The following is a 9,246-nucleotide window of genomic DNA, read 5'->3' as shown; positions in this document are numbered from 1 at the left end:
ACCCCAGCACTTAGTACATTTGTTGCCACATAATAAATGCTTAACTAATACCACATTTATTATTATTATTATTATTATTACTAATACCCCTAGGACCACAAAAATTGTATTTAATAAAGGCACTAGAGGAGATTTTTGAGTGTACATGATTCCGAGCTGGTCGTCAATAATGTCAATCCATGTCTCCCCACTCTGCATCCAGGAGAAACTCCTTGCCAACAACTTTAAAAACTCATTAAGCGCTTAGTACAGTGCTCTTCACACAGTAAGCACTCAATAAATACGATTGATTGATTCAGCATAATCCATCCTACCTCACCTCCCTGATCTCCTACTACAGCCCGGTCCATGCACTTGGTTCCCTTATTATTATTATTATTATTATTATTATTATTATTATTAAGTGTTGTCGAGTCATTTCTGTTTCATAGCAACTCCATGGATCTACTTTCTCCAGAAAGTCCTGTCCTCTGCCATAATCCGCAACCTTTCTAATGGTTCTTCTGTTACCGTTGTTACGGTCTCTATCCATCTAGCTGCTGGTCTGGCTCTTCCACTTTTTCCCTGGACTTTTCCTAGGATTAATATCGTCTCCAGAGAATTAGTCCTTCTGATTTTGTGACCAAAATATGCTAAACTAAGTGGAATCATTTGGTCTTCCAAAGACCACTTTGGTTTAATTTGCTCCAAAATCCATTTGTTTGTCTTTTGGGCAGTCCATGGAATTCGCAAAAGCCTTCTCCAACACCTCATTTCAAAAGAATCAACATTCTTTCTATACTGTTGTTTCACTGTCCAGCTTTCGGTTCCATACATTGTCACCAGAAACGCCATAGAGTTGACAATTTGCATTTTTGTGGCAATTGTTACATCAGCACGTTTCATGACTTTTTCCAGGCTCTTCATAGCAAATCTTCCTAACATTAATCTTCGGCATATTTCCTGACTACCAGTTCCTTTAGTATTGATTATCAATCCCAGGAGAGAAAATTGTCAACTATTTCAATCTTCTCTCCGTCCACTACAAATGTGTTAAAACTTCCAGTTGTCATGATCTTTGTTTTCTTGACATTCAAATATAGGCCCATCTTTTTGCTATGTTCCTTAACTTTTAATAACAAGTCCTTCAAGTCTTCTTCACTTTCTGCTAGTAGGGTTGTAGCATCAGCATAACGAAGGTTGTTTATATTCCTTCCTCCAATCTTTACTCTCCGTTCACCTTCATCCAATCCAGCTTCTCTCATTAGGTATTCGGTGTAAAGGATGAACAGATAAGGCAATAAGATACATCCCTCACTTCCTTAGCACCAGTTTTTTCACTGTGCTCTAATCTCACTTATCTCACCACCGACCCCTTTTCCTTCATCTCCCCCAGGCCCAGAACTCCCTCCATATATGCCAGACCATCACTCTCCATACCTTCAAAGCCTTATATATTTTTTTCATTAAGGTTACCCCTCCTTTAAGAGGCCTTTCCAGATAAAGCCCTCTTTTCCCCTGCTCCTGTTCCCTCCTGTGTCATCTATGCACTTTGACCTGTGTCCTTTGGGCATCTGATCCACACTGAGCCCCATAGCACTTAGATGTTGCTGTTGTCTTATTCTGTCTAGTCATGTCCTACTCATAGCAATGCCATGGACACATCTCTCCCAGAACACCCCACCTCCAACTGCAAACGTTCTGCTAGTGCATCCATAAAGTTTTCTTGGTAAAAATGCAGAATTGATTTACCACTGCCGCCTTCTGCTCAGTAAATGAGTCTCTGCTCATGACTCTCCCATGCCGCTGCTGCCCAGCACAGGAGAGTTTTGACTTGTAGCAGATTGTCTTCCACTCACTAGCCACTGGCCAAGCTAGGAATGAAATGGACAGGCCTCTGCTTGACTCTCCCTCCCGTAGCTGAGACTGGTAAAGTACTGGAAACTCCCCAGGTGTGACCCTGAAAGGAAAGCACTTAGATACATATCCGTAATTTATGTATTTAAAATAATGTCTGTCTTCTCCCCTAGTCTGTGAGCTCGTTGTGGATAAGGATGGTTTCTACTAGCTTTGTTGTATTGGACTCTTCCAAGCACTTAGTACTGTGCCCTGCTTATAGTAGGCACGCAATTAATATCATTGATTGACTGGTAATTCATTTCTCCCTCCTAAATGTCAGTTCTCCACCTCCTAGATTGCAGAACCAGGGATCAGGTCTGAATTTGTTCATTTGGCTTCACTCCATTGCTTAGCTCACTGTTTGGCACAGAGTAATCACTTAATACATATTATCACTACTACTATTACTACTACTAACATTCAGTCGCATTTACTGAGCACTTACTGTGTGCAGAGCATTGTAGTAAGTGCCTGGGAAAGCACAGCAATAAAAAGAGACAATCCCTGCCGACAACAAGCTCACAGTATATTATTATTATTACTACTTGCTGGTGGGAGGATATACCTTCCCTCTCACAACTGGTGTGTGAGCAATGATCTCCATGAGACAAAGGGCCAGAAAAGGGACACTAGTAATAGTAATAATAATAATAATAACTTTGGTATTTCTTAAGTGCTTACTATGTGTCAGGCCCTGTACTAAGCATTGGGGTGGATACAGAGTGGCTTAATGGAAAGAGCCCAGGATTAGGAGTCAGAGGTCATGGGTTCTAATCCCTGATCCGCCACTTGCCAGCTGTGTGGCTTTGGGCAAGTCACTTAATTTCTCTGTGCCTCAGGTACCTCATCTGCAAAATGGGGATTAAGACCAGGAGCCTCACATGGGATAACCTGACACCCTTGTATCTATCCTAGTGCTTAGAACACTGCTTGGCACATAATAAGTGCTAACAAATACCATTATTATTATTATTATTATTACAACCAAATCAAACTGGACCCCATCCCTGTCAATCAATCAATCAATCATATTTATTGAGTGCTTACTGTGTGCAGAGCACTGTACTAAGCGCTTGGGAAGTATAAGTTGGCAACATATAGAGATGGTCCCTACCCAACAGTGGGCTCACAGTCTAGAAGGGGGAGACAGAGAACAAAACAAATCATATTAACAAAATAAAATAAATAGAATAGATATGTACAAGTAGAATAGAGTAATAAATACGAACAAACATATATACATATATACAGGTATGAAGTGACTTGCCCAAAGTCACACAGTAGACAAGTGGCAGATCTGGCAAGTCACTTAACTTCTCTGTGCCTCAGTGACCTCATCTGTAAAATGGGGATTAAGACTGTGAGCCCCATGTGGGACAACCTGATCACCTTGTAACCTCCCCAGTGCTTAGAACAGTGCTTTGCACATAGTAAGAGCTTATTATTATTATTATTATTATTATTATTATTATTATTATTATCCGGGGTTGGAACCCACATCCTTCTGACTCCCAGGGTCTTGCTCTATCTAGGCCATGCTGCTTCTCACTATTATATGTTCATGAGACATGTGTACAGGCTCAGTCATGGATACAGCCTCACCAAAAATGGCACCATCATCAAATGGTGGCTTAGTGGAAAAAGCATGGGCTTGGGAGTCAGAGGTCATGGGTTCTAATACCCGCTCCACCTATTATCATCTGTGTGACTTTGGGCATATCACAATTTCTCTGTGCCTCAGTTACCTCATATGTCAAATGGGGATTAAGACTGTTAGCTCCGTGTGGGACAACCTGATTACCTCGTATCTACCCCAGCACTTAGAACAGTGCTTGGCATGTAGTAAGTGCTTAATAAATATGATTATCATTATTATTATTATTGTTATTATTATCATTATTAAGCCACAGGACAACTCCACACAGCTGGCAAGTAAGTGCTTTTACATCCTTTCATTGCTCATCTTTACATCTTGTCCTGCAAGATTAAGAACACAGCCCATGTGTCCCCTCTCTATCAAATTATCTCAAGTGCTTATTCCAGTGCTTATCACACAGAAGGCACTCAAGGAATACCTCTGATTAAAGTGTACTACCTTGTACTGATCCTTGATGAATTTCATGCTATTTCATTTTTATGAGCCCTTATGACCTTTAGCCTTTTAAAAATCCACATCTCCTCCAAGAGGGCTTCCCCAATTAAGCCCTCATTTCCTCTTCTGTCTCTCCCTTCTTTGGTACCTTTGCATTTGGATTTGGACACTTTATTCAATGGCCCGCCTCACAGCACCAATGTACATAGTCATAATTTATTCTAATACATCTCCCCTTCTACACTGTAAGCTTTTTGTGGGCAGGGAACATGTCAACCAAAGCTGTTTTAGCAAAGCATTTGAGAAGCAGCACGGCCTAGTGAATAAAACCCATGTCGAGGAGTCAGAAGGACCTGGGTTCAAATCCCAATTCTACCACTTGTCTGTGGGCAAATCACCTAAGTTCTCTGGGCCTCAGTTACCTCAACTCCCTTCCTCCCTTCAAAGCCCTACTGAGATCTCGCCTCCTCCAAGAGGCCTTGCCAGACTGAGCCCCCTTTTTCCTCTCCTCCTCCCTATTCCTCCGGTCCTACGTCCTTCCCCTCCCCACATCACTTGTATATATTTGTACAGATTTATTACTCTATTTATTTTACTTGTACATATTTACTATTCTATTTATTTTGTTAATGATATGCATATAACTTTAATTCTATCTGTTCTATTTGTTCTGACAATTTTGACACCTGTCTACATGTTTTGCTTTGTTGTCTGTCTCCCCCTTCTAGACTGTGAGCCCGTTGTTGAGTAGGGACCGTCTCTTTATGTTGCCGACTTGTACTTCCCAAGCGCTTGGTACAGTGCTCTGTACACAGTAAGCGCTCAATAAATATGATTGAATGAATATGGACTTTTTCCAATCAGATTGTCTTGTATCTACCCCACCACTTAATACAGTGCCTGGCACATAGTAAGTGCTTAACAAATACCACTACAAAGTAAAACTAAATGCTATTGATTGATGGATAGTATTGGTACTCAATGTTTAGGGCACTATGAAGGTCACCACCATCAGGCCTAATTTACCCTTCCAGAAAATATGACTGTCAGAGTCTTTTTTCCTTTATCAGGGTCATCAGTATGGTTACTGAGCTGGTACTGCTGCATCACAGAAGATTTATTAAAATCTCCCTGTTCTCAGGTAATCTCTGTGGGACACAGAGACTGAGTGATGGAGAGAATGTTTCTGAAAAATCAAAATCAGTCTCCTTGTCTGACCACAGCCCCCCTGCCCCTGCTATGGGAGGGGTTTGAAGCCAGGACTGGTTGCTTCTCTGTGTCCACAACCACACTGGCTACTTGGGGTTCAGAGAGGTGGTGAAGGGGCCCCAGGGGGGCTTGAAGCTGGGCTCACCAGTACTGGGGAATTTATCTTTTATTTATTTTCAAATAAAAGGAATGTCCACCCTAACTCCCCCCAGCCAGTAATAACCACAGATTGGGAAGCCCCATAGATGGGGGAGCCCCAGTGGCAGGGATTTTGTATCTATTTGTACAGATTTATTACTCTATTTTACTTGTACATATTTACTATTTTATTTATTTTGTTAATGATGTGCATTTAGCTTTAATTCTATTTGTTCTGATGATTTTGACTCCTGTCTACATGTTTTGTTTTGTTGTCTGTCTCCCCCTTCTAGACTGTGAGCCCATTGTTGGGTAGGGGCTGTCTCTATAAGTTGCCAACTTGTACTTCCCAAATGCTTAGTCCAGTGCTCTGCACACAGTAAGCGCTCAATAAATATGATTGAATTAATGAATGAATGATTAGAATGTGAGGGACACCTCCCCATTCTTTGCAGGAATCCTTTCTAAACTGCAAGCTTTGAGATCAGCAGCATTCTCTACTTTGCCTCTTTTAGAAATCGGGCATGTCATCAGCTTATTTGTTTTGGGTGTTTAACCATTTTATCTGGGTTCTAATCCTGGCTCTGCCGCTTTTCAGCTGTGTGACCTTGGGCAATTCACTTAACTTCTCTGTGCCTCAGATCATCTGTAAAATGGCGATTAAATCCTCTTTCTTCTTAGACCATGAGCTCCATGTGGGACAGAGACTGTGTCCAAACTCATTACTCTGTATCAACCTCACAGCTTAGAACAGCGCCTGGCACATAGTAATAGCATCGTAACAATGATACAATCTACTTTAGCCAGTTTGGAGCAAAGGTAACGCTTCTTCTTTTCACTGACTCAGAGAAATAAAGCAGGGCAGGGAAGCTTCAAAAAATGGCGGGATTCTTTTTCCTCACTCTGAATTTTGGTTTGTGCTTGTTTTTATGGAAGATCCAAAAAAAATGGGACAACTGTATTTTTGGGGGTGGTGGTTAAAGAACACATTGCATGAACTGAGGTTTAGGTGGGGCCAGTTTTTCTTTTGTTGTTTTTTTTCCTTTTTTTTTTCCAATTATTCCTGGAAATATTCCTGCAGGCAGTAAATGGTCTTCTTCCATTTTGCCTGTAATAGTGTAATAATAATAATTATGGAATTTCTTAAGTGCTTACTATGTGCCAGGGTAAATACAAGGTAATCAGGTTGTCCCACTTGGGGATCACAGTCTCAATCCCCATTTTACAGATGAGGTAACTGAGGCACAGAGAAGTTAAGTGACTTGCCCAAGGTTACCCAGCAGACAAGAGGCAGAGTGGGGATTAGAACCCACGACCTCTGATTCCCAAGCCCACTCTCTCGCCACTAAGAGGAAGGAAGAGGTCAAAGGAGTCTCTTAAAGACTGTTTCAGATCCTTTTCCTCACAGCAATGAAGCCTGCTGAGCGAAGAACTCGAGGCTGGTGCCCAAAGCATCTTAGGCAAGTGAAAAATGTCTCCATTTTGGAATTGGGCAACCCATTGGTGGCTGTCCCATCCTCTGGGTTTTCAGTTTTGGGGAACAATTTAGATTCTACCCTGTCTAAGAAACTGCATTTGATAGTCAGTGATTATAGAGTTTTCCAGACAAAATAACTCGAAAGCATTAGCCTCAGGGAGAGAGATGATTGCTCTTCTCTGTGAACAGTCTGTGGTTAGGTAATATGGTTTTGATAAGAGCGTGATGTCTCTAGTTTCTTCCCTGCTAGTGAGAGTAGAATGTTGTCTCCGTACTCATGTGTATTTGAAATAAGAGAAAAGGAGTCCCATAAAATGTTTCGGTCACTTGGTCCCAAATTAAGCTTCCTATGACATCAGGAAAACAATTCTGGCCAAAAAAGTGGTTTTCTCATTAGAGTCAAGATAAAATAACAGAGTCAAGATTTTTGGTGAAAATCCATAACAACGTATGTCTCTTTTCTTTCCTTTGATTCCTTTATCGTCTGCCACTCCCCTATTTAACTTGAACTGGAAACATGTCAAACTGGCCAGTTCATTTAAATTATACTTTTAATAGCAGAAATGTTTGGGCAAAGTAAATCCCATAACCATTCTCTATGGAGACAGTGAAAGACAAAATAATAGATCAAACTTTTACTGTTATGGAAATATTTAAGAAGTCGGTGACAACACTATGTTGATTAGTAGAAGTCCAGTAGCGAAGCTGGAAAGTCATTCATATCAGAGGGGTGAGGGGAAACGGGATGCTTTGGTTTCAAAAATGGATCTCAAAAGAGGTCTAAAGCATGCAGTGTGGAGTTGCTTCGGCTCTTTTGAACAAATTGTATAGCGTGTTCCCATTATGACATGATCACCTGTTAAATGCAGTTGAAAAAAAGAACAGTCTGGAAAATATTTTTGGTAGAGTACTTTATAATGAGCTGAGCTATAGTCAGGCTTCTTTACGAACTCCACCGTCCTTTTTTATCAATACACTTTACTGAGCACTGCCTCCTGTGTGCTTAGGACACTGTACTAAACACTTGAGAGAAGCAGCAGGCCCTAGTGGAAAGAGTACCACCTGAGAGTCAGGGAACCTGGGTTCGAATCTCAGCCCCACCACTTACGTGCTGGTGGCCTTGGGCAAATCACTTACCTTCTTGGTGCCTCAGTTTCCTCATCTGCAAAATGGGGTTTGAATATCTGGTCTCCTTCCTTCTTAGACTTTCCACCCCATGTGGGACCTGATCATCTTGTTTCTCCCCTAGCTCTTAATACATGCTTGACACATAAAAAGCTCTTAGCAATTATTATTATTATTAATTCTATTGTGTTGTTATTACAACAGAATAAGTACACATGATCCTAGCCCTTAGGAAGCTTTTGATCCCTGATGATCGGTGGATTGATGGATGGATGGATGGATGAAAGGATAATGGGTGTACTCAGAGGGAATTCTGAGAGCTAAGAACTGAGAAAGAATGGTGGAAAGAGCAACAAGTACTCTCATTTATTTTACTTTACAATCATTATGAAATCAGAAAAAATTTTCTCATTATAATAATAGCCTCCATAAAAGCCTAATAACAATAACTGTGGCATTTAATAATAATAATTATGGTATCTGTTAGGCATTTACTATGTGCCAAGCACTGTTCTAAGTACTGGAGTAGATGCAAGTTAATCAGGTTGTCCCACTTGGGGTTCACAGTCTTAATCCCGAACACGGGTTTTGGAGTCAGAGATTGTGGGTTCAAGTCCCTGCTCCACCAATTGTCAGCTGTGTGACTTTGGGCAAGTCACTTCCCTTCTCTGGGCCTCAGTTACCTCATCTGGAAAATGGGAATGAAGACTGTGAGCCCCCCGTGGGACAACCTGATCACCTCATAACCTCCCCAGTGCTTAGAATTTATTTATTTATTTATTCTACTTGTACATGTCTATTCTATTTATTTTATTTTGTTAGTATGTTTGGTTTTGTTCTCTGTCTCCCCCTTTTAGACTGTAAGCCCACTGTTGGGTAGGGACTGTCTCTATATGTTGCCAACTTGTACTTCCCAAGCGCTTAGTACAGTGCTCTGCACACAGTAAGTGCTCAATAAATATGATTGATTGATTGATTGATTGATTGATTAGAACAGTGCTTGGCACATAGTAAGCACTCAATAAATGCCATTATTATTATGTTTCACTTCTCTGGGGCTCAGTGTCCCTATCTGTAAAATGGGGATGAAGACTGTGAGCCCCCCGGTGGGACAACCTGATCACCTTGTAACCTCCCTAGTGCTTAGAACAGTGCTTGGCATATAGTAAGCACTCAATAAATGCCATTATTATCATCATTATTATTATTATTATTAATCCCCATTTTACAGATGAGGTAACTGAGGCACAGAGAACTTGAAGTGACTTGCACAAGGTCACACAGCAGACAACAATAATAATAATAATAATAATGGTATCTGTTAAGT

The 9,246-nt window shown here is 40.9% G+C and overlaps 1 non-coding gene across 1 annotated transcript; it reads right to left on the bottom strand.

Annotated features, from left to right (window-relative positions):
- Positions 1–1,811: 1,811 nt before the first annotated feature.
- On the bottom strand, positions 1,812–1,949 carry LOC119926170. The gene has a single exon (XR_005450070.1). It is a non-coding gene; the product is annotated as a small nucleolar RNA SNORA7 (small nucleolar RNA).
- Between the last annotated feature and the right edge of the window lie 7,297 nt (positions 1,950–9,246).

The sequence above is a fragment of the Tachyglossus aculeatus genome, chromosome 3, assembly GCF_015852505.1.
Source record: "Tachyglossus aculeatus isolate mTacAcu1 chromosome 3, mTacAcu1.pri, whole genome shotgun sequence".
Lineage (NCBI taxonomy): Eukaryota > Metazoa > Chordata > Mammalia > Monotremata > Tachyglossidae > Tachyglossus > Tachyglossus aculeatus.
This window is presented reverse-complemented; position numbering and strand designations above follow the sequence as displayed.